The following is a 26,153-nucleotide window of genomic DNA, read 5'->3' on the forward strand; positions in this document are numbered from 1 at the left end:
GGGATAGCAGCTCCTAAGTCCACTCTTAAAGCCTTATAAACTCCTAGCCCATTTATAAACAAGCTTTTTTCCTGGCTTTCCGCAGTGCCAACTGAGTGCAAGTGTTGGCAAGATCCATGCTAGTTTGTCTGGACTCCGAACCACTTTGCTGAATGCTTAATCAAGCTGCTCGCCTCCCTCTCCCAACAGAGGCCATTTATACAGCAAGAGAATCAGCTGGTCGATGGAGCAGACAAGTGGAGAGGGGGAGAGGGAGCGAGCCCTTTGAATGGGATGAGAACAGAGCCACCGGCACCTCAAGAAAGTTTATCTGTCTCCAGTGCCAAGCACACACAGTGCTAATCTTTTGTTGCCATGAATATTCAAGCCCAGCTGCCAGCAACAGAGGGAGCAGCTGCAGTGGCAGAGCTGGCAGGTCCCTTCGTGGTGCCCTCGCTTCCCGACCCTGGCATCTGGGTCTGTCTGGGGGTGGGGAGGGGGAGATGCTGCTTGCATTGCAGACGATGAGGCATTCGGCTCAGCGCCGTGCTTCCTAAGCAGCACCAAGTCAGGAACACACCCACCGTGGAGAGCCCTGTGCTCTCTTGCTGACATGGGTACGGCAGCTGCTCCAGATGTTTAGGGTCATGTGGAGGGAAGGGGTGAGGCTGGGACAAGAAAGAGCAACATCTGGGACAATCTAAGATTGAAGAAGCCCTGGTGCTGCTTGAAGAGCCCAAAGTGAGGCAAAAGCCTGCAGGACGCATGTTAAGCTAGATGTATATACACAGCCCCAGGCAGATCACAGCTCTCATGGCATTATTTGGTGAAGGTGTGTATTTGGTACCAGGGCATGGTGGGCTGTAAATGCCATTAGGGGAGTGCAGCACAGGTCACAGACAGGTTGGTGGGTTACTATGCTGCTGCAGTGTCATGGGGGAGCTGGAGGGCTTTTGTCACTTGAGGCAGCACACAGCAGTAGGAGGAATCGATGCACTGTCTACGGCCAACTTGTCCTCTACAGCTTAGGACACCTTTTCAGGGACAGGGCACTGTAAGAGCAGCTCTTTGTCTCTGCATACTCCATAGAGGCAGAGAAACGCCCTGAAGCAAGTGTCAAGAGACAGCAGGTCAGAGCTGACATCGTCTGCCCGGCATCATCATAACAACCATGCCCTGGCATGGAAGGTCACTTAGCTCAGCAGGTTTTCCCTATAACATGCTGAAATACTCTAGGGAAAAAGGAAATGGAAAAAGATGACTGGGGAAGGCACAACCAGGCTTCACGGAGCATCCAAGGCTCAGACATCTTGCCACCAAACCCAGGGTGTTCACTGTCATAGAGCTTTGGGCAGGGAACAGCTTAGACACTGCTAGTGGACTTGTTGCTTTCATGCATTGAAGAATTATAGAATACCAGGTTGAAAGGGAGCTCAGTGATCATCCAGTTTAACCTTTCCTGGCCAGAGCACGGTCCAGACAAGAAGGTGGTCCCTGGAACCCTTGCTATGGACAGCTGTCAACTACTGACATCTAAAAGCACTTACTCCCATTCTCCTAGAGCTCTGTAAGGAAAGCAGAGTCCCAGAGCAGCAATACATTCATGTTGCAATGCCATAAGCATTGCATCATGCATCTCCTAAGCAGGAGTGCAAAGTCCCTGCTCTCTGACACATAACTTCCCATCAGGCACAGGCATACAGCCACAAGGCTGACCCGTTCTCCAGGCTTTCTTATTACAGGGCTCAGAACTGTGGAGGAGTTGATATTGCTAGAAAAACTGTGAGAAACAGAGATATACAGGTCTCCTGGGAGAAAGAACAGCATTTGAAGGGTTGAGATGGATACTGTACAGTTAGCTACTGATCTCCAAGAAAAGGAGGACTGGGGTTTATGAAAAGATGATCAGACCTGGGTTTGGATCCCTCAGAACAGTCTGTGAGCAGCCCATAAGGAGCAATGAGCCAGATGCCTGCCTTGGGACACATTTAAGGATGCCTCACGGACCAGGGTAAACACTCTTAAGCAAGCTATTATTCAGCATTGGATAGAAAATCATCTCTTGATGGTGTTGAATTTACCAGTTCTCTGTCGTGTCCAGAAAGAAAGTCTGTCCTAACTGTATCTGCAAATAGGACACCTCAGGCAGAGGGGGGAATGTAGGAATAAAGGCAGGATTGATGGTTTGGCTTCACGAGCGAAGATTTGGGAAGGGTTTTACCCACACTTACTACAAGCACGATGACCAAGGGCATGTGGGATAGGCAAATCTGGTTGGAAAAAAGGGTGCTAAATCATATCAAAATATTTAATTTCATTTTATACTTTTTGCCTTTTTTGTACCAGTTTTGAGAAGAAAACCTAATTTCAAACAATTAACAAAATATTTTAGATGTAAGAAGGAGCTGTGCTGATCCAGACAGACACAAATGCTATGACACATGCTGGAATAATCTGATTTTTGTCTAATTGTATTTTACTCAATTTTCTGGCAAACAGAGTAAGAGCCCAGCCACCCCACAGTCCACTTGCCTGGCACACATCCCATTCGTTATTAGAATGGACACAGAATACAGGTGCTTCCCATGGATTTACGGCTATCTTTGTCCTTAGATTTATATTAAATGATAAACAGTTTGTGGATAAGAGCTTTATCCCCAGGAAATCCACCTCCTCCTGCTGCTGCTTTTTCACACTGACAGGTCAAGGGTTTGGAAACTGATTTCAGACTCCCAAGCTGTTACTGCTGAAGTGCTGATATGGCAGAAGGAAGGGACATGGTCCTAAGAGGTATCTTTGTTTGCAAGAACTTAAACTCACTTTTCGTATCCCACCAGTACTGTGTTTCCTTTCTCCAGGTTTCACCTTGAGATGAGCTGCATCCTTCTGGCCTTAGTATCATCACGTATATTTCCATCCTCATTTCTTTCTATATTCAAACACATTGGTTCCCATGAAATCCAGCAGCACCAATTTGTGCAGCCTTGCTCTGGGAGTCTCAATTATTTTAGCCAAAGTGGTCTTGATGCTCTGTTGCCTTGGTCTGCACTCCCAAGCACAGTGGCAGCCCCAAACCCACTGGGAGTTCACACAGCGATGCTGCTCTGCCACACGAGCACATTATAGACCGGGTGAGCATAAAGCAAGGCTCAGGACACAGGTGAATCAGGAGGGACAAGATTCCTCTGCAGAAAGTGAAAAGGTGGGAGAGCTGGACCTAGGCTGTCCCTGTGGCACAGCACTGTGGGGCACATTCAGCCTGCTCCAGATGTGGGCAGTGTCTAAGCTGGCCCTGCTCACTTCCACAATGGGCAAATGCCAGAAACTGGCATTTATAAAGTACATCTGATGGAGTTGGATGCCTGGTTTAAGATGAGGTTTAATATTCAGGGCTAGACTACTTTGGGATAGGAGAGGGGCCTGGTGATTCCAACAAAATACATCCCAAAATGAGGAAGTCCTTACAAACACTGCCAATATTCTTGCAAGACTCTGAGGAAAGACTCTGGGAGAGATGTAACTCCCACCACAAAGCACTGCAAAGGGAAGGGTTGTTTTTAGGGAGACAGGGCAGGGAAGCTGACAAAGCCAAGGGAAAGGTGAGGGATCCTCTATAGCAGGAGGTTAGGAAAAGACAGACAAAGGAATATGTGGACTTTATTATTACATGTGTACTGTTAAAAACAGACCTGAGATGCTACCAGGGTATACTCAGCACCAGGTGTAACGGGTTTAGCCCCATCTGAAGGAGGGAATGGGTTAGGTGAGCTCTCAGCAAGGCAGGTATGAAGCTGTTCAGCACAATCAAAACAAAGATTTTTCTGTTCTAGGCTAAGTGGGAGAAGAGAGTGGGAATTTCGGGATTCACAACCTGAACTCAGCTTCCTATGTTCTCTGTTCAGACACCTGACCCTTTCCTTAGGCCAAACAAATAATGAGTACAGTTAAACAGCTATATCTGCATTCTGGAAACAGTCTGTGTGTGTTGTGGGCAGAGGGAGGGTGCCCCGCACAGACTTGTGCACTTACTGTGCTGGGCACATATACCAAAATCTGCCTTCATTCCTCCAATCTGACATAAGATGAATCAGACTGAATGGAAGCGTCTCATGTTCTAGCGATGTGGAAGTTCTCAGCTCTGCATCCCACCCTCCACTGGGAGCCAGTTCAAGTGAGGACTGCCAGGGAGAACACATATGCTCGAGCCCATCAGCTGCTCTTGGCATACCTGCTGCTTCCAGAAGAGGTTTGCAGGGGGGACTGCAAGTAAGTGTCAGCAGCTGGAAGGAGCCTGGCAAAAGAGAAGGAAGAACTGATAGAAGAATGTGTGACAAATACCTTGGGTGCCAAAACATCTTGTTGCAGCCTTGACTTGACGGTGACCAGTGAGAAGGGAACTGATGCGGACGGCTTTCCTCTGTGTGCTGGAAGGCAGGAGTGAGCAATGCCAGCAGCAGTCCATTCTGCCCCCTCTCTCCTGAAATTCAGCCCTTCACAGGGAAGGCTGCACCTCTCTGAAAGCCCCTTCCCCAGGGAGGCTGGAAGCACTCCCTCAGCTCCCTGTTGTCTCTTACCCACTGGCCATTTCAGCTTGCTAAACCACCCACTGCTTCCTGCATGCTCCATATCTTCCCTCTCCAGGCTGGTGTCTGGCCTCTTCTCCCTGTTTAAATACAGGCAAGATGTTTTCCTGGTAGTTGTTTTGTAACAGTTCCTTACAAATTTTCTTGTTTGGTTTGTTTGGGTTTTTTTTTACTTCTTTTTACTACAAATCAGTTTTCAATGCCTATGTATTTAAGGGATGAACCTACCCGACTCACAGCGGCACTATGGGATGCACCTCCTCAGCTCTGACCCACACATCCATTCTTTGCTGGGAAGCAGGCCTGCTGAGAAATGCACTGGGTCTATAGAGCTGTCTGCTGGATGCTGCAGGAGACAAGTTCAGAGAGAAGGACCTGCCTTGTCCGAAGAGCATCTGTCTTGTTTTGCCAGGGGCCAGAAACAGCAGCTGGGCTCCATGCACTGTGTGGTGGGTGTTAATATTCCTTACACTTTCTACAGCACTTCCAATTTCCAGTCCTGTAGAATTTCCTCCAAGTCTGCTCTGTCACCCAGATGCTGCTGCAACTCATTCTGATGCTGCTTTAACATCTTTTGCACTGGAGTGATCCAGAAAGCAGAGGGTCTTGTTGGCGGATTTAACCAAGACTTAGCACAGAAAACACAAAGACCTTAAATCTAGATTTTCAAATGACACTAGGGTCTTCACACAGTGTTAAAGGAGATGTACCCTGACATCTGTAATTCTTTCTGTTGCACCTTCTCATCTGCAGTTCTTCAGAAAATCTGTGCCCAGAATAACAAATATGGCCAAATCCTGCTATAGCTGAATCTATTCAAACCCAATTTCTAACCAAGACTCATGCAAAGAAGCCAATTCTCGCCAAAACAAGGACAGACAGAATTCCTTGAGCCTTTCCAGTGCCACAGGAACAGCCTGGCACTGATCACCCAGCCTGTGATCCCCTCTGGGTATTGTCATCAGAGGAAGATGGGGCCACTGTGTGCTGAGACGCTGGGTAGGACAGGCTTTAAATGTGCATAAATAAGAGGAAAAGCTGGAGGGTGATCCTTCTGCACTCCATGAACCTTAAACTTAGTAGCAGACAAGTCCTTCACTCCTATCAGTTGGCTGTTGGGATACCATGAGCCAGCAACCACCCCAACACACATGGTAAGACAGCCCAGGGCTGCCATCTCACCTAAGGCACTCTTCAGACCCAAGGAACTGCTGCTGCATTCTCCATGATGCACTCCTTGATAAGTGAGAAAACTTCAGTTTACGCATGAGAAACGGATGAGGGTGCATCCAAGGGCTGGAAAGGGATACTTCAGGTACTCTTATGCCACCTCTGCCTATTGCTGTCTGCTTCACAAGTGCTTAATGGATGATGTAGTTCTTTTAAGCTCTGCTCTGTGTTCTTCAACCTGCCCTCATTGCCTGTGCTCTGCGTTTGGCTCCAAGGTTTCCCCTTTCTCATGGCAAACACATCAGTAAGTAAAGCCTAGGAGCATCCGTAGGACTTGAAACTGAACTCATCCTAGCTCACCAAAGTACTTCAAGTGCCTGCATTGAAGTGGGGCCATAAATCATAGTCCAGTAAACTACTTCTGGACACGTCCTTATCCCACATAACACTGCCATTTTAGTAGGAACACTGCTGGATATCCATGCAGGATTTGCCTCCTCTGTGGCTTTTAGAGTTTCAAAGATCTTCAAAGCCAAGAGAGTGAGTGGTGAGGAACCTAAACAAGCTCATGTCTGAGCCTAAACAACTAAAACAAAAATTCCAAGCCTCTGTTTTGTTCCCCTCTTAATAATATAATCGTGGCCAGATGCACGGTGCCTATTCCTTCAAAATAAACTGAACTTCAGGGGAAAAAAAAAGGCTTATTTCGCAATTTGCCGATGCAGTCCATCAGTACATCAAGCTCATGCCAGGGAAGAATTGGCTGACATGCATATTTTCCAGTTCATGCATCTTACGGGTAAATTATCTTTTATTTATGCTTCTATGCTTAGTTCAATACAATAAACTTTTCTATTGGGTCACTGAGAAACTTTATACCACGCCTGAGCAGTGATTTTTAGTACGCAAAGCGCATGCTGCCTTGCAAGTACAGCATTACATGTGTGTCAAGACTGCTCAGCACAATGGTACTGGACACAAAGCTGTGTCCCACCCAGGGAACCTCAAAGGTCCCAGCAGTGATGTGTAGTGAGTAGGAACCTGGGTCAGGAGGGATGAATGCACTGCAAAGGGGGTAAAGGCATTTCCTGACATGACGCAGCTGCAAGAGCATGCACCTGAGCAGCCCAAACAGGGGAGGGGACTGAAGCTGGACTGGTCTTAAGCTGCAGAGGAGCTGTAATCCCCGCTGCCCTGTGGCAGGTGACAACTGCAGCAGAGCCTGGGGTATTCTGTGTGCCTGTCACTCATGTGCCATTGCCACAAGAGCAGATGGGGCAGGCACGGCACGCAGGGACCTGCCTGCGCAGCGAGTAAATACTCAGAGCTCATCCAAGGCGCTCCCCCTGCATACACTCACTGGCTCACCCTCAGCCCGGTCCCACGTGCGGACAGTCGGCAAACCTGGCCTCAGGCCCAGCCTTGAGGCTGCTCTTTAAATTCAGCGTCGATGCAGTGCAGTGTCAGCGTTTTAGCATCTCTCAGGATCCCAGCTTCCTGCACGTGTGCCGAGCGGGACACGTTGCATCTCTCGGGTTCTGTGCTCCGCTCCCATTCATGGACACATCAAACCAAACACTTTCCAAGGTAACTGCTGTTTGCTCCTAAGAGGGTAGCAATGGCAGGGCAGAAGGAACTCAGCTCTTCCTGACAAAGCAAGCTGCATGGAAGCACTGTGTTAGCTTAGCCCAAACTGTGAAGCACTTCTGAAAAGGCAGACCTCTTCCTGGTGTGTTTATACATATAAAGGATCTGCATATACATGCCACATGTCTAAGCACATGGACTCAGCCATATGCACCCATGAATACACACATGCTTCCTTCCGTGTGCGCCCGTGTGCGTACGTATCCCTCTGCCAGCACCAGATTTCTGGCAGGCAGCTCCTTCTGCCCTTGCCCCACAAACAGCAGGCACTAATTCTCCCATCTGCAGACTTCACCCTTCTCCTTCCCTTGCTTTCTTGCCTGCCAGCAAACATGCCCTCTTTACCTAGTCAGTCTTGCAGCCCCATCACCACCTCCTAAACTGGTGCTTTTTAATCAAGTCCATTCTCTGCTGAAGCCTGGTGCCACCAGGAAATACCTGGGAGGCCCAAACACTGCAGGGTCTACCCAGCACCATGCGAGAAGCCCATTCATGTCCCACCTCTGACTGACACCCCATGGCACCGCTGGGCATACCCAACAATCTCAAAGCCATACACCCCAAGCACATGACACACCACTCATCTCTGCCTTGGCTTATGGTGGACTGCATCGCATACTGATGATACTTACACAATAGCAAGAGAGCACAAACAGGGGTGTCAAATATGCTGATTTCTATTTTTCTTTTGTTTTCTGAATTTGTGTATTTATAGGTTATTGTAAGCCCATGTAGTACAGTGATGCTTTGGCTCTAAGCCAGAGGCAGTAGTATTTTGAGGCAGCTGACTGCAAGGTTAAAAATTGTGTTAATACATCTTCAAACACAGCTTTAACATTAGGTGCTCATCTTCTTTCCCCATTAGACCAGTCCTTTTAACCTTTAGCTATACTATTTAGATGTATGTTATTAATGAGATTTCACGTTATCTGTAGACCTCACTTTGTCCCAACACTTCTATCTTTCGTGTTTCAACAGACAGCACCAAATCTAGTCTCCTCCACTGTGAAGACTAAACCTTCACAGAGGACTGAATTAGGTCTTACACCCATAGGAGTGTTAAGTTCAGGCTGGGGTGGAGATGGTGTGGATGTTTGTTCACTTTTTACCACAAATTTGAGCCCAAGTCCTGTAACATTTGTTTTGACAGCACTCCAAGAGAGCTTGGAAGAGCAAGCTGTCCTGATGCCTGTCCAAACCACCTTTGCATCATTATGCCAGGTATGATTACCATGCCTCTTTCGAGCACCTCCTCCCTATGGAAAACAATCAGATGAAAATGAAAGGCAAAGGAGGGTAAAAGGAAAACTGAGAGTGTAGATGGGGTAACTCTGCAATTTGAAAGCATTCTCACAACAGAAACAGTCCTGACACTGGCCTAAAGCATGTCTCTTCCACGTGTTTCATGCTCCCCCCAGTCCTTCCTAGGTTATGTCATTTTAGAAACCTGCAAGCTAGGACATCAAAGACAAGGGAGGCACAAGAGGAAAGCAAGCACAGAGGCACTGTAAAGAATTAATACACAAAGACCGGTAGGATTAGTGACTGGAGTTTTAAGTCTGTGCACAGTCACAGAGGAGACTGTGCAGACACCGCATGCAAAAAGAGTTGCTTTGAATACCAGAGTTTCCTGGTCAAGGGTTTTGTCAGCTCTGCCTTAGAGAACAGGAAGGTAAAGGGAGCACAAGCAGATTGTCACTGAACCAACAGCTGAGTTACTGCCCCAACACCAGCTCCCTTTCTCCCCATCAGGGCCGCCACAGAGGCTGGTTTGGTTCTGCTAGGGCAGTCTGTTCTGCGTTTGGAGGATACACTTTGTCCTTGAGGTTTTTCTGGTTTCTGGACAACCAACTTTTGGGGCGATGCCATAGATTCCATCAATGCGGGAGCCTGCTGCGCCTTTTCTTTCTAGCCCGAGCCCCCAGCCCGCGAGACCAGCATGGTGTCTCTTGATCCTCCCAAATGAAATTAGGAAAATGGGCTGGCTGACTTGCATCTGCCCTGCACGGCACGGAACAACACTGCAGTGAGGGCGCATTTGCTAGGGAGAGTAATAAATGCAATTTCCTTCGTGAATTAGCTGTGCCACACTGGCTCCAAAAGGGGTCGAAGGGAGAACAAGAAAAGAGCCACTGTCTGTTAAAAATACCAGCCCCTGACTTATCAAAGGAAGCGGGATATCGGGTCAACACTTCAAAAGCTAATGACAGCAGTTCAGGGGATTTGCTCAGACCCCTTTCCTTAGCTCGATTTTTACGGGGCACTGGGTACTTCAGAGCAAGCAAGGAGCCCTCTGTTCCTTTGAGGACTGGAGGATAGACCAAGGGGATGGAGGGGAGGGCAAAGCAGGGCACCAGGTTGCAGCCCCGGCTCTGTCGATGCCTAAAGTGACCTTGTGTAAAAGCAGGAAGGATTTCAGGTCAGCAGAATGTAATTACTCTGGTTGGAAAGTGGCCAAGACTGTGGCATTAACATCCCTACTGCCTCTAAAACATGCCACAGGGCCAGAGCTATAGATTTCTCCATCGCTGGATAAACAGCACTGGAGAGGTAGAGGAGCTTTGTGAGCAGCTTGAATTGTTATAGTGGGGGTTACAAAAGCAGCCAGACTTTCCAAATATCTCGTTCAATTTAAAACCATGCCCAAACGAAAGGAAAACTGTGGACAATTCCCTCCCTTTCCTCTCTTTCAGGAAAGGAAGAAGAGATTCCCACAGAACTGCAGCAAATACATCCCAGTGCGATAGCACACACAGATTATTTGTGTTTGCACCAGATTATTTTTTCCCTTCACTGCCCCCACTGTCATTGCCTTTTGCAAATCAATCTCATTCAGGACAAAGTCTACAGCAGAGAGAACACTCGATTCTAGTGCTGAAGACCGAGAAGCTACAGTGCCCCCAACAAAACAAGGGTGAAACTCCCTTTCTAAGCATCTCCTTCTACTTTGCTGCCGGTCAGGGGAAGCCGAAGTGCCGTACACAAGGTTTTAACAGGACCCTCTGGAGCACAAGAGGCAATAATACTAACACACAGTACCGGGTCTTGCTGAGTTTTGTTGCAAGCAGAAACATCTTGTACAGTCAGGTGTGGAGGTTTCCTGCACAGGTCTTCAAAATCTAGGGGTCCGATGTGGTGCTGGAGGAGAAGGGACACAGTAACTCAACAGCTGTATCGGATTATATTCATAATTCTCAGAAACATAAAGAAACACTTTCCAGCATTCAATTACTTGTGTTTCAGGATTCGTTTTGAAAAGGCAAAAGTGAATTCTTCCCTTTCCTGGCACTCTCCCCTTGACCCACAGGGGATCAATCAGCTTGTAAGCTGCAGAGGCAAATTTGCACACAATAAAGATTCTTTTCAGATACAGCATTTGGCAGGGGCTCATTAGGGGGAAAAATCACACCGCTTTAGTTAGGGAATGGCATTAACTTTTCCTCTTGCAAAAGGCAGAGGGTATCAGTTACACAGAAACAGGCATGAAGTTATGAGGATGGGGGCCCCCACAGGCAAGCCTGAGGGACTTGGAGAGCCACGTGGCATCACCACGTATTGCACAAGCAGTCACGCCACATATTGTGGCTGTGCTGTATGACCGCTTTCAGATGACAGCTGTCTCCTCGCAGAAAAGCTTGACAAAACAAGATGGAACGTCACCATCACCATCTCTCACATCCTTCTTTTTACCTTTCATTTTTTTCCTCATTTTTAAAGCTCAGACTCTGAAGGCAGATCATGATGGAACACTCGCAGTTTCAAAGTTAGCTTCTGACCTCCTCTGCTATAAAAGAAAGTGTTACACATGCTGGAGGCCCAAAACCAAAGTAAAAGAACCTCATGTAAGTGTCAAGATTTCTCAGTCTCATGGCATTAGAGGCCTGTTCTCTGAGTGGTGAGATTGCTTCAGCCTCAGGATCGTGCCTTTCATACCCAAGCTGCAGCATCTAAACACACATGCAAGGACACCACATTCTTTGCTACAGCTTTTGCTCTTATAGTTATTCCTATTTGATGAAAGCTAACAAGAGATGCATAATCTACCTTTCTTCCCCCCCCCAAGGAAAATCTATAGGCTATGCCACAATGATGTTGCTCTTGTTTGCACCCAAGGGTCAAATGAAAGCCAATCACTCCCTGCACGGATTTTTGGTGGGAGTGCATTTGCTGCTTATTAGAACAAGGGAAAATCAGGAGCAGACTGCCAAAGAGACTCACACAACTGCAAGTGAAGCCCTCGGTGCTATTTCTTGTATGTGCACAAAGTTGCTCAGTCCCAGCATGCCCAACCCTCAGAGCTGAATCCCCCTTCCTCTATTTTCATAGAACCATAGAACAGTTTGGGTTTGGAAGGGACCTTCAAAGGTCATCTAGTCCAACATTCTGACTCACTACAATTGCATTTCACATGTAGCATCAGCCCAGGCTGAAGCCCAAACCATTCTGTGTGCCAGACAGAACAGCTCTACTGGGCAGATTAAAAGACAAAAAAATGCAGGCATGGGGTGTCTCAGAATATGCCCTGCTGTAATACAGAAAAGCACCCCAAGAAGAGGACAAGCATAAGCTCAAGTGAGAAGAAGGAAATACCTGACCACAAGCTTGTGTTTTAGGCAGGGAAAGAACGCTCGGCTGGTTTGACGGACCAGCATTATTTCAATCACAACACATTTAAATGATGAAATAAAGCTGTCCATGGCAGCACTGCCTTCCTCAGAGGCACTGTGTAGGTCCAAGCCCTACTGAGATTGTATGATAGAAATTGTTTGATAGTGCTTAAGCAATATATCTCCAATCCCAAGCCTGTAGCTTAGGAGAGGTGGACAATCAGTGCAGGTGCTGCTTCTATAAATAACGATTTTCAAAGACTTAAACTCATCTTGGTCAAAGTGCAAACAAACCATACATCTAAGGCAGCAGCAGCATTAATCTAGTAAACACTGAATAGGCAAGGTGCCCCCAGACTGCAGCCAAGGACTCAGGGGGTGCTCACAGTGAGGTCACTGAGCGCAATATGATGGTCCTGGAGGAAGATTAGGAAAGAGTACTCCATGTTTTAGAATGGCAGCAGTATAATTTTCTGGCCTCCCCATGCATGATTGGGGGTCTCATGTTTCTGGATGATCTGGATTAGTGTAACTTTAATCTGTCACAGTGCTCATTCCATCACCAGCTCTGGCAGCAATCCAGGCAGAGGACAGAAAACCTCCAACACACTTTCTTTAGGAGCCTTCTTCCCCACATCCTCCTCATGTCAATGGTGTTGGAGCTTTTTCTGACTCAGAAATAAGCCTGCTTTATGCTCCTGTTTCCTCTGAAAGCCTGAAATAATCACAGCCATCTGCCACAGGTATCATTCTTCCCATTTTCTCATATTATAATGTGACTCAAAGACCACAGAGTAGGCAAGTATCAGAAAGATGTACTAAGTTTTTTACACCTTAAAGAATAAAAACATTTAAAAAATAGCAAATTATCATGAGCTGTTTTATTTGGTTCTGGTTTACATCAGTTTTGAGGAAAAGGTGTTGACTACATGAAGAGTCCTTCACTCTGTATCATACTAAAATAAGAGGGGGAGGGAAAAAAACATCAATACTCAGTTAAAAATACATTCCCAAGTTTTCCTTTAGTGGGAGTAGTAACTGAGAGCAGGAAACAGAGCTATGCTGGACAAAAACTAGAACTGTGGCATTTCTCATGTGTGCTGTGATAGTTACGAAGCAATCCCCCTCCTCTTTCTGCAACCATCCCCCATGCCTCCCTTGAGTGGGGAGCAGCATCCCCATTGCAGGATCAGCTGGTAAAGAGGAACAGCAGCTCCTCTACCAACTTCAAGCATCAAAGTTAACTTTAGGGTGTGGGTTTTGGTATCTCCTGTAGGCTATGAAGAGATAAGATGCTCCTTACCTCCAGAACATCTTTTCTACATAGCAGAGCTGTTCAGCCTGGCTCAAGAAAGAGATTACGAGTTGCTCTCTAAGAGTCTGAGCACTGAGTTTTCTCATCTACCCAGCCAACACTGCGGCAAGACAACTCTGGGGAAGGACAGAAGGATCCTAAGCAGTTCAGACACCTCAGCTTAATCTGCTGCCTGTACACCAGCTGCATCATTCCTATTCTGCAGCTCTTAGCACTTATCTAGAGCTTCTGAGCACTGAGAGGCTTATGAAGTGTCCAGCCTCACCACGGCCCATCCAGGACTCAGGATGCACAGTGGAGTGGAATGTTTTGTGGGGGGCCCAAACACTTGCACCATTCATGGTTGCAATGTCTCCTAGTCTTATTAAAGAGAAAGATTAGCCCCTACAAATATCCAATCCTCTCTCTGAATCAGCCACCACATCACACAAAACACACTTGGATTCACTCTAGAGCTGGGGCTGCTATGAAAGAGTCCCTTCAAAGATAAATTAAAAGCATGCCATCTGTAAATAAAGCAACCTGCACCTATGAAATCAGACATCTTCACAAGGAAGAAAGGATCTCAAGCCGAAGGCAATAAAATACCTCAGTAGGACTGTTGGAGTTTAAATTCCCTCTTTGAAGTACCACACAGCACTGCTGTTATGTGTGCTAGTGAATAGCTCAGCATTCTCAAACTAGTTAAGCGCTACAAGGAATTAGAGATGCCGTGTGCCAGCCACTATTTTCTGTGAACTCACTGACAACACTTTTGCTGCAGTTTGACCTTCTGAAGCCTTAAAAGTGGCATTGCTGAGGGTTGCCATAGAAGGAGGGAAGGAAGAAGTGGAAGCAGGTGGACTGGATAAAGAATAAAGCTCCTACAATGTATTTCTGAAGACTGCTGAGCCCCAGTTTCAGCAGCAGCAAACAGCAACACACTGGATTAAGCACAAGAAATCAGGATCAGAGACATGTAGAAATGTGAGTTACCTATTCTCTAATCCCTCTTCCTCCTTTTGATTATGTTCATTTGCAAGAGACTACGACCAGAGAAAGCACTTAGGTATACTGTAATCAATAACAAATCAACTGCTTTTGAAGGCAAAACCCTGCACCTCTCTGCTGCCTGAAACAAGACTGCTCAGGATGCCTTTCACAGAAGGTTCACAGTATTACCAAGTGGACCAAAGCCAGGAGCTAAAGCCAGGGTAACAGCAGAGAGAAAGTAACTGTGATAAGTTGTTAACAGCAGCTCAGTGGCTTCTAAGCTTAGCCTCACTTTTGCCAGCAGGAAAGGTTCTGGATACTGCTTCATTGAACACACTGCCTTAAGCAAGGAAGCCTCATTGATCTGAGCATGTTTCACCTGCTAAAGAGCAGCATTATTGGTCTCCTATGGGCTTGAAATGGCATCAGAGTGCACAGCAGCCTCAAGAACACTTTCAAGGAAACTTACGAAGGATGCTCTCAAAACCAGTAAAACCCCTCTGCTTTTGTTTGTGTACTCTAGAGGCACTTCTATTTGTCCCCTAAATAAAATCTCACTCTCCATTCCTTCACTTAAAAGGTTGATGTGAAGCTCCAGTACTTCCTATGAAGTGTTGTAACGGTGAGACAGCCTCAATCTACATGTAGGTCCTGGGAATTCAGTGGCAGGAGCAGTCCTGCTCAGCCTCCCTCAGGAGGAACCAAGCTCAGCAGCATTACCCTCTGCCAGCAGTCAAGTAACTCAGCTCTATCTGCTAACAAACATAACCCTTGGAAAGATGAATGGGATGGGGGGAGATGGACACAATCCAGACTTCAGCTCTTCTGAAAGCTGCCCTTCCCCATACACACACACCCCTCACCCAACTGAAGAAGCTCCCTTTGAGAACCAGGGCTCTGCCCTTTACCAGGAGCCTGTGCTATTACCATCTCCCAAATGGAGTCCCGAAGAGGCAGTTCAGCTGCAGTGTGTCCCAGTTTCTCATAGCAGAGAATTGCTAACCCTCAGCAATACTGCACCTTGAAGTCTGTTTATTACCCTGCAATCAGTTAACACCAGGCAGGTCTCTGGTTATCAGCAACAAAAGAAGTGGTATTAACAGACAGTGCTCTTTGGGAGAAATGTAGAAAACAACCCCCCCGCACACTTGTTTTTACTTACACTCTGATCAGTTCCAAGAAGTCTGTTTTTCACCCAGCATGCTGCTGTCAGGATACACACAGTCTCGCAGTTGACTCCCATTTGTCATGATGATTGTTTCCACCAAGCGAGATCCTGCCTTAGGAAAACATCTTTATATATCCAAACTCTCAGCAGCCTGAGGTACAGCAAACTGCATAGGTCACTATCACCAAAAGATGAAAGATCTTCTCCCTTTTCTTACCTCTTCCCTCCCTACACATTCCTTGTCAAGTCTTATTGCCCACTGGTGTCATCCACAAAGCAGAAGAGACGAATGACAGCTGCATGTGAAATCGCTGCCTCATGCTTTTCTTCCTCACTGCAAAGGCAAGACCCAACTTAATCAGGGGTCACCTGCTCAACAGAATGCCTAAAAGTTCCCATCTCTCTTTAGGAATGTCGGTGTCTCTAACACAGGAAATACTTCAGCAATTCTCTCCCCAGAAAACAGAGAGAACATGTTATCAAGTGTCTCACAGGATGGCTCGTAATGTTGCAGTGGTGCTAACTTAGGCCACATGTAGGTAGTCTCTGAAACATACAAAAACTTGGGGTTTTCTCCCCACAGCAACTCCTGTGACTAGTTTTCACAAACAGCTGCAGAACCTGAATTAGAGAAGATTGCTGTTATATGCATTAGCATTTGGACTTGCACGTGAAGATGAAGTATTCGTCTAGCCACAGCTTCCCCAAGTTTTCTTTCACGTGGATTCTCTAGGATTCCAGACTTTGAGCATACAACGGGGCTGTTGACTATGGAGCCACAAATAAGAGCCACTCCCCACCACCTATTTTCAGGTAACTTATAGGAAGTCAGTATCTTTACAGTGTATGTGTCAACCAAAATTGCACTTGGCAAATACATTCAGAAATCGTGGAGGGAAAACACAGACACACAAAAAAAGGATATAACAAATGTGCATGAGCTCAGATGCCCAGGCGTTGTTTCCCTAGAAACCAGGCTAAGGACAGGAAAATCCTGTAACCAACAGCAATGTCTGTAGCAGAGCATCATGATTTAATAGCAAAGCCTTGTGCTTTAGAGCGTAAGCTTAAAAATAACCATCCTTCCTTTCCCTCCAGATTATACAGCTTCAACAAGCTAACAGGAGCAGACAGCAATTGCCTTGTAAAGTTCAGACACTAAAATTACTAACAACAAGTGTATGGCTGCACATGATACACATGAGACTGGGATAAATATCATCCTTCCAAATAATCGGTAGGGAGCTGCTGTATTATCAGCACCCAGGGTAAAAAGAAAGGATTCTCAGGCAAATCACCTGCATTCACTATTCCATGGAATCAAATCCAAGCTTCAAAACAAAGAAAAGGATTTCACAAAGTAAAGGGGTTTGATGGGAACTTGCCCACCATGTTATTGCCCACCTGGGCAATAATAACAGCATCAGCACGTACTGCATATGTGTAAGGCTACTTTTTGAGAGAGCTCTTCAACCCAAGCCTCTTGCCAAAATTCACAGTGAATGGCACAAAGATGACTTGTGGACGAGTGTTATATGGCTTGCATCATATAGGGACTGTTATTAATAGAAACAGCCTAAACGCATATAGATTTCAAACAGTAAAAATCTGTACTAAGGGTCTTGGATATCATAGGTATAACATCCCAGTAACACTGTGTGAGTATGTCAGAGAAGACTTCTTCCTCCAAGGACACCAGCATACTTTAGATGTATACTAGATGCCACTTGTAGCAATGGTACAGCTGTCTCAATGCGTAAACCAGCAGAATTGGGTCGACAAACTCCAAAACACATGGAAGTGGAAAGCAGTATTTTCAGACTAGGCATTGGACTGCGAAGATGATGCTGGTCCAAGGGCATGAAGGATCTTCCTGCCGTGCAGTAGAACAGGGGAAAAATGCCTCAGAAAAGAGAGAAGGGAAAGTATTTCTGACTACATCGGTTGGTTAGAGGCCTTGATTGCAAGAGGATCAAATGTTCTTTCCTAGCACTCTGTGCACAAGTTATGATTCTCTGGATAAAATCTTAATGTGTCAGTGGTGGAGAGTATATATGTATCTTCAGACATCTTAATAGGGGCTGAAAGAAACAGGGTCTTGCATTACTATTTCTTTAACTTAAGAGAAGGTGCCTGGTTATCTGACAGTGCAATCTTTGAGTCAGTGGAAACAGAAAAAAAACATGAAACCTGTTCACAGGCTGATTATTATGCAGATCAGCAATCGTTATCCTTTCTCTCATTACCTCAAATGCTTTCTGCCATCTGTTGGTAACAAACCTGCATCTGGCAGATTACCAGAGGAGCCCTAATCAATGGGTAATTGGGGTAAAGGATTGTGTGGACAATCCCAGCAATGAAAGCACAGAAAAACTTACAGCAGGAGAAGAAAGTTTGCCTGTCACACGTGTGAGATCCTATACCTGGCATTTCCCTTCTTGTTGGGAAGAGTGTGGAGCAGGAGAGGCACAGATTTGTCACAGGGAATGGAATGAATTATACCAGCCTCTGTAATGATACCTCAAGCAAAAGGTTAATTTCCAACAGATTATGCCAGGAAGTGCTGCCAGAAGAGGCACAGAGCAGAGCAAGCACAAACACACGAGTTTGCATTTCCACGGTTGCCTCTTAGAACCATCTGTTAATGAGACACAGAGGATGCTACGGGCTCTTAAGTAATGGCTCCTAATCTAGTCTCCTTGTGCCTTCTGATAAGAAATGCTTGAAGTATGTTCCCTGCAGGCTTTTCTTGTCCACCCATGAATTCAGGGTTCTGCTCCATTCCACATCGTTCTTCCAAGTCTTGATTACAACAGCTCCAACATAGTATTTGTTATTCCTCTGGCTTCCAAAAGAAACAAAGCTTCTTAAATCACCCTTCCTTATGCTGAGCTCCCAACAGGGACATACTGACAGATTTCAACTGAATTTCAGAATGAGGCAGAGTCTCAAAGTTACCAGTTTTGAGGGGAAAACTGGGTGGAACAGAGAAATCAAGCCAGTGCCTCCACTAAAGAAAAGCAAAGGGGAGTTTGCTGTTCTGCATTCCCATCCTCAGCTGGTCAGCCAGCAAGTGCTTTGAGCTACTCTGCACAAATGGAGCTGTCAAGTGAGTACCACTGCTGCTGTCCTCCTCTACCATGAGTACCTGGGGAATAAGAGATGAAAGTTTAAGTGGAATTGTAAAGACCTCTTCAAGAATCAGACATTACTGATTCACCTTTCAAAGAATGACTCAAAATAAAAGCAGTACTGTACTGTTTGAAAGATCCAACCCATGCTGTCTGCCCTTCTGCAATCTGTATATACCCAGAGGGCAATTTCAGCCAGAAAAGCATTCAGGGCATTTGACCCTCTCTTAACTGCATTATAAAGGTGCTCGAGATGTCAACGTATCAGAGTTTAACACCACAATAAATCAGCAAGGCTAAGTAAGCTCCCAAAACTAGACAGAAGGAGGTGAATAAGGCAGTGCCTTTTAATGTTTCTATTCTTTCTTTAAGCTGTGCCTTGCAGGCCACTACTGCCTTATACCTGTTTGCACTGGTCCCAGCAGCTGGGAAGGTACATACATAACATCTCCTGCCCAGACACAACCCTGGGAGTGTTGCATTTATTGGAGCATGGAAGGAACAAGGAATTCTTGTAGTAAGTAAAGAAGTGGCCAAAAGAAAAGAAGGAAGTAGAGATCCCTATAAATATCCAAATGCTGCCAGTGCCCATGCATGCTGGGCTGGGATCCAAAGTAACTGTTTTGGGGCGATAAGAACCCTTATTAGGCACCTGAATGCGGGAGAGGAGCACCAACACCCAAGCTAAGATGTTAATGAGACTGTGACAGAAAAACAACATCCCTGAGTGATCTGATAGTCAGGCTGCTGTGGCTAAAAAGTGAGAACATGAATCTTTACTATTCAAAGGGACTAAAAGGAGGCAGAGAAACAGAACTGCAAGTTGTTTTTAGAGGTATGTTCCCAAGAGATACAGATCTTATTTCCTTCCTGCTATTAAAGGAAAGGGGTCACTTTGATACATACTGGATTACATGAGGGCAGAGAGCGACACTCCCATTTATTCAAATCCAACAACTTTATTAATTCAGCATTTCAGGGACATTACTGCAATCTCCACCAGAAGCCTGCAAGATAGAATCATAGAATAGTTAGGATTGGAAAGGACCTTAAGATCATCCCGTTCCAACCCCCTTGCAATATGCTGGCTTAGTTGCATTTACATCCCCACAGACAGTAGGCATCTGGACATAATAACGTCTTGTAGGCTACTAACTTGGACTGCTACCAAAAAAATTAAGGGTTCAGGATAGTTCGTGACCCAAATTAGATAACTTGAAACTTTCAGGGAGGGAATAGCAATAGAGCTGTAGAGAGAGATATGACACGTTGTTCTTTAGGGTTTTGGGTTTGTTTTGACATGGGGATGTTGTGTGACATTGAATGGGGGAAGAACTTGGTCTCTTCTGTACAAGATCAGATAGCTGTTTGACAGTGGAAGGAATACTTTCTCCAGCCATCTTGAGCCTCCCACACTCATTAATGGTATTAGTCAGAAAGCATGGAGCACAGTGAAATCCCAAATCCTGTTCATATATCATTTGTGGCACAGGAAAAGCAGTGAAAAATACAAAAAGGTCACTCAGTTGTTCAACATGACCATACTATCATGGGCATCGCTATATATTTTAATCTCAAACATTGTTAAAACAGCCATCCTATTGCTTTCCTGCTTAGGAACAGCTACAATGGACACGAGAGCTGGCATTAATTCAAAGACATGACATGTAATTGCCCCACTGACACCTTAGTAGTGACTCAGCTCTGCGAGTATCTAAGAGCATTTTAAGCATCCTGAATATTTCAACATACAGACAAGGCAGTTTAGGAAATAAAAGCACCCAAAAGCCAGGTATGACAGGCAGCAGCATCTGGGAGATGTTTATACATCAGTAACCCTCTTGGATTCAAACTATGCTCTGTCCTAACCTAACTCCTCCTCGTTCCACCAATATAGGAGGGTTTGTAGATCCTCCCCTGTGTTGCAAATGATAAATCTGAGGCATCCTTCCCCTCACAACCTTCTCTTGATGCTCCAGTCTCTTACTCAGTGAAAAGCAGTACACCTTCAGGAAAGACAGACTGGCCAGAAACAAGTATTTTCACAGCCTGTACTAACTCTGCTATATTGGAACAAAGACTGCAAGCTGCATTTATCACCTTACCCTGGCATGGCATTGGTCTATCTTCCATGCTTCACCCTTCTGAAATCTGGAAGCCAGTGGCCTCCTGTGATCCTCTCTACAGAATTCTCTTCCTTTCCTCATTAGTTTTCAAGCTTAGTGGCAGGAAGGTTCACCATCCACCTCCTATTAACCCTTCCTGTGTTTAGCAGTTACGTCAGAATCAAACAGTTCTTTGCTAGAGCAGTGAGCAGAGAAGGTGAAAGAAGTGAATGGGAGACATGAGCTAGTGCTTGTCCCAGTGACAGAAGAATGAATGAAAAAAGGTACAACATGACAGGCATCATAAAGAAATGGTGATCACCATCACTGTTGATTCAGGGTCTCGTAAGGAGGCAGCCAGCTCCAAAAGTGTTCTGACTTCTGAATGGGTTAAGAAGAGAGCACTTTGAGTTTCAAGGTTCTACCTACAGATTTTGGCTGCCCTACAGAGAACATACAACAAGCTTGCTCCCGCCTAGCATTATGCAGATGTGCTGAAGGACTGACAGTAATAACTATGTTGTGTACAGAAATTCTTCCTACTTCCTCATTTCAACCTAAGTTCAACCTGAACATCCCAAGCTGTTGATTTTCTTCAGAGCGTAACTCAGGGCAGGACAAGATGCCTGGCAGGCAAATAATCCACACCTTTACTTTTGGCTCAGGTGCCACAGCATCAAGTAAGCAACTCGCTGTAACTCAAAGCTGCTGAAATGCAGCACTGAATCATCATGAAGTTACCATTTTCCAGGTGCCTCTCCGTAAGGATACAAGGGCCACTCAAGGTTCTTCTGAAAACTCCCTCCTGCTTCTGTAACCACGCTGCAGAGAAAAACAGCTTTCAGGGAGCAAATCTGGATTCTTCACTAAGCAAAGAAACTATTGCCAGAGTCTAGGCTTGCAGTGTGCTGCATACTGCTATATACTGTTCCACTCCAGTCTCCCACAACAGTTCTGTGTACAAATATTAGGCAAATCAAGGATTACAAGACGTTTCTCAATCAACAGCCAACAAGTTTAAGAAGATACTACTTAGAAAAGTCCACGTTAAGCCACTCCAGCTCACAGAAGAGAGCATTTCTGTCCTTAAAGCGTTCCTGGAGAAGCCTGAGCTGAAAAAAATACAAATAAATGTTACTTTACAGTTTATAGTTACTTTCTCACCAAGAATTTTCAATAGAATGAAAACAAACTCTGGCTTATTATGGAACAGGTTTTGGTATGCTCTGCTTTCATTAGATGTTTCCTGTACTAAAATAGTTTTTGCTTTGGAAGCCCCGCCACTGCAAGACTTTGAAGCACATGCTGAAGATAACTGTAAACAACCCTGCAGAAGAATGTAGCAGAAAGATGACATGGTCCTAGTTATTCCAATCTCATTAACTGGGCAAGCAGAGCAGTGATTGAGGCAGCTTGCAGAACATAAGGAAGAGTTTTCCCCCCAAAAGGCTGCTCAACAGAACCCACCACCATAACACAAATGCAGATGTCACTCTGAGAAAGTCACGTCCTGTCACATAGGCAAGCATTAAACAAAGAACTGGGACATCTAGGAGAGTAAGCCCCAACTCTCAGTTTCTTCCTCACCCAGCAATATTCTGCTCGGTTCTGTCAAACAGCAGGAGCTGATCCAAGTTTATGGCCTTGTTATCAAGGATGGTGACATATGGTTCAGCTACATGTGGAATATTATTTTCTTTAGATCAGCTGTAATGTTATCTTGATAGTTACTATGAGAAAAATTGGACAACAGCTGTTTTGCTAGATACACATTATAATTAGCTGAAGACCAACAATTTTGTACCTTCACAGGTTCTTATCAGAGAATAACTCTTGTTCACATGGTGAAAAACACGCAGCAGCATCAAAACCAGCCAGGGCAGCTGCGAATAACTGCCATGTCGAACCTGTAGAGAAAAGTCCTGAAAACACTAATACAGCAGCTTTCTTGGTGCTTTTTTTTTTCCTATGACATTCCTAATTCAGCCAAAGGCATTGGCCCAAAGTGTGTGAAAAGAGGAACAGAGTCAAATCATAAGAGATCAAAACACTCCAGATCTACTCACAGAGAAAACCACACTGTGAGCCTTGTTTCCAACAAAGGTGGGAAAATAAGGGAATCTACAGACAGGAGCGACTTTCTGATGAGCCCAGTTCCACACTAATAATTTATTTATTAGGAAATCTATGCAGTATGTACATGCAAAGAGATGAAAAGAAGACTGTTTAGTAACTAATTGGAAAACACAGATGTCTGCCTAAGTGTTCAGGCTGTGTTCAGAAGATCATGTCCTAAGCCAACTGACCAGCACCTGGCTTTCAGTTTCATGAAATTGAGAATACCTGCTTTTGGATACCAAACCAGCTGTTCAAGCCTTCTCACACAAGCCACCACCTATAATGAACCACTCAATATGGAGCACAAAATGAGGGGTAGGCTGTGGTTTGGCTTCTTCTGAACACTTTCATTGCAAAAACTGCTGCCAGTAGTATTCTCAGTTACAGATGAAGCAAACAAACTGTGTGTTAAACAAACAAAAGGCTACATCAAATCCTCTTCTGAAGACAACCAGGCCTACAACCAACACAGCAGCATGAGAAGAATATACGAACCCCTGCAAAGCAGAGAAATGCCAAAATTACCACCTGACAGTTATCAGGTACAGCCTGTATGCCCATTTATAAAACATGGGTCTTTATGTGGTGTTTGGAAGCATATGATGGAAATCTCTGTGTATCAAAGACAGCCTTATGTTGTACAGACACATCAGCTGTGCTTATTCCCACAGCAACCAAGCTCTGCAGCTCAAGGGTTGAATTAAAACAACTCTACAACCATTATCATAGTGGCTGTGAAGCACTGCAGCAAGTCTGAACCCAGTACTGACTTGCTGCAAGTTGGAAACTGTGCTCTGCTGAGCTGCCTCACAACAAAGGGTTCAGTTATATTTGTACTTGTAACTCCTGTAGCTTCCTTGTTCCTAAGCAACCAGTGTTCAGTCTTATTCAAACAAGCTGCTCCAGTACTTCTGACCGTGAAATGCCTGAGCCCCTTTTCTTTTTCATCCCAACCAGTTTCAACAGGTAGATCTAACAATTTTGTTTAATCTTCTTCCCCTCCTTCCACTGGAAAGCAGCTGCAGGACAGGGTGCTTTAAAGCTCATTGGTAGCATCAAGTAAGTAGCCTGATGCCTCTCCATGAGACCTGGGAGTGAAAAAACCCAAACACTGAGTTGATGAAGGTGTATCATGAGTCTCCAAAATCACAATAAAGGCATGAAGCTCAAATCAGAAGGTTCATAAGGTGTAAAGTCCAGCTTGGGCACAGAGACAGCTGATAGTTTAGAAGCTGAATCCATACATAACCCACTGCAAATTTAAGGCACTCCTGTAATGTTCTGCTTTCAAGTACTGAGCTCTTGAATTTTACCAAAATTACTATTCCAAACAAAACTACCTTTTTCTTCTCCAGCACCTCAGTGTGAAAAGTACAGATCCATCAATATCACAGTTCCACTGGCGAAGCTTCTCAAGTCAGACACATAAAGTTCAGACAAGTTATTTCACAGAAACCACCATACCCTCTTCTTTCTAGGGCACCCCTTCCTCTATGTACAGAAAAGACAGCTCATGACCAGCCTCTCTCTGCTTTGAGGATGCCATATGTTTATGAGGATTCTCTCATAAACACTACACATACCGCAGTGAATCACATGGTACTCCATCTCTTCTGGGGAAAATGACTAAATCCATCTAAATAAAAAAAATAATCCCAATTTAAAATCCAAAATTCCATATTTTTGTGTATTTCAAACCTCAAATTTCAGCTCAGCACACTTGTTGCAAGGAAGAGGTCTGTTATCAGTCTGTCACTCCACTGCTCAGGACAGGGTTGTTGGATAAGTGATGCAAGGAACAACAGACTTCCCAATAGTTACACTAGAAGCAAAGTAATTGCACTTGTAAACATAGACAGTGTATATACTGACAGTGACAACACAGTGAATGGGAACTACCCATTCCAAGAACTGCAAGCTAATACATGATTACAGTCTTGAGTCAAACTAAAACATCTGATTTTGATGGAGCACAAGATGTTCCCATTCCCACTTGCTTATGACTGGGATTACGAACCTGCAGCTCAGAGGCAAAAGCAAACACACCAGCTTCTCTGTTCATGCAGGTCTGTGTCCAATATTGTATTACAAATCCAGCTTTACTGGCAGTTTTAACAAAACACACTACATGTGAACCCAGGCAACTAAGGAGCTGGCTCACATTCACTTCCACCATCACTGCTGCCAAGACAGGGTGAAGAGGAAGCAGAAATGGCCAGACCAAGAACACCACATATTGTAACTCTAAGCCCAGGGACTGTCTCTCTACAGTTTACTAAATCAGCTACGTCTGCAGGAACTCACACGAGAATGCAGTTAAACAAAGGAGGACTGGTACTCATTTGTTGACTGAATAAATCCAGCTTTTGGTATTCAAAACCTGAAAAATGGTGATCTAAGAACTGAAACTGCCTTTCAGTTAAAGACAATTTTTTTTTTTAGCATCGTTGTCTCCAGTAACTACCTTACAGGTCTCTCTCCAACCTGCCCCCCAAAAGCACTTGGAACCTGCTTCAGCTCCTCATGGTTTGGTACGGTTCTTTCTTCTGCTACCGAATGCCTTTCACTTCCCCGCAACAAACTTCAGTATTTAAATGGACAGCAATGACATCTAGTGGCTTGTCAAGAATTTGCCTCCCACAGTTTCCAGCCCAGTCATGCAGGCAAAAACAGAGCTCTAAGCGTTTGTTTGCTGCTTCCAATCACATAGGCCAACAGTGACTGCATCCAAAATCTCCACAAACTCTTCCATAACACACACACACACACACACACCCACACACACACACACCCACCCATTGTCTCCCCCATCTCACCGCATTTCACCAATCCCTTGCTTGAAGCCATGGAGAGGTGAGGTAGTAGGCAAAGTTTGCTTTAGGCCTTGCCTTCACAGATGAGTATCTTCAGTGTAAATCTATCTACAGGTATTTGTTCTGGTTATGGAGGGCTGGGGCTCTGTGGATATGCCGTTCTCTAGCTGCATTACAGTAAATGGTAGGGGTTATTCACACCGACAAGGACAAGGCCCAAGGGCACATCATTTGTAACAGCTGGTACACAGCTCATTCACAGCTAAAAGAAACCATACAAAGGACTGTGATTTCTAAAATGTAACTGTGCTGAAGTTACAAGGAGAACAGATAAAAATGCTATTCTGAAAGCAAAGAGGAAAAGATCTCAGATTAGATTACAGGAGTACAGTAAATACACTTCCCCCTAAAAACCCCTCACCTTTTCCACTGAGTGATACTACAACAGAAGCACAGGTGAGTGGTTATTGAAACTTTTGAAGCATGTGGCATTGTAAGGAAACTTCAGCAGATATCTTTATATAGCTTCCTGTGCGTGGATCTGG

The 26,153-nt window shown here is 45.1% G+C and overlaps 1 protein-coding gene across 1 annotated transcript in view; it reads left to right on the forward strand.

Moving 5' to 3' along the window:
• INO80 (INO80 complex ATPase subunit) overlaps positions 1 to 26,153 on the forward strand; it is a 370,843-nt gene that overhangs the window by 230,911 nt on the left and 113,779 nt on the right. The window lies entirely within an intron of this gene.

The sequence above is a fragment of the Pezoporus occidentalis genome, unplaced genomic scaffold (assembly GCF_034315485.1).
Source record: "Pezoporus occidentalis ecotype Australia unplaced genomic scaffold, CSIRO_AGI_Poc_V1 ctg46, whole genome shotgun sequence".
Taxonomy (NCBI): Eukaryota; Metazoa; Chordata; class Aves; order Psittaciformes; family Psittacidae; genus Pezoporus; species Pezoporus occidentalis.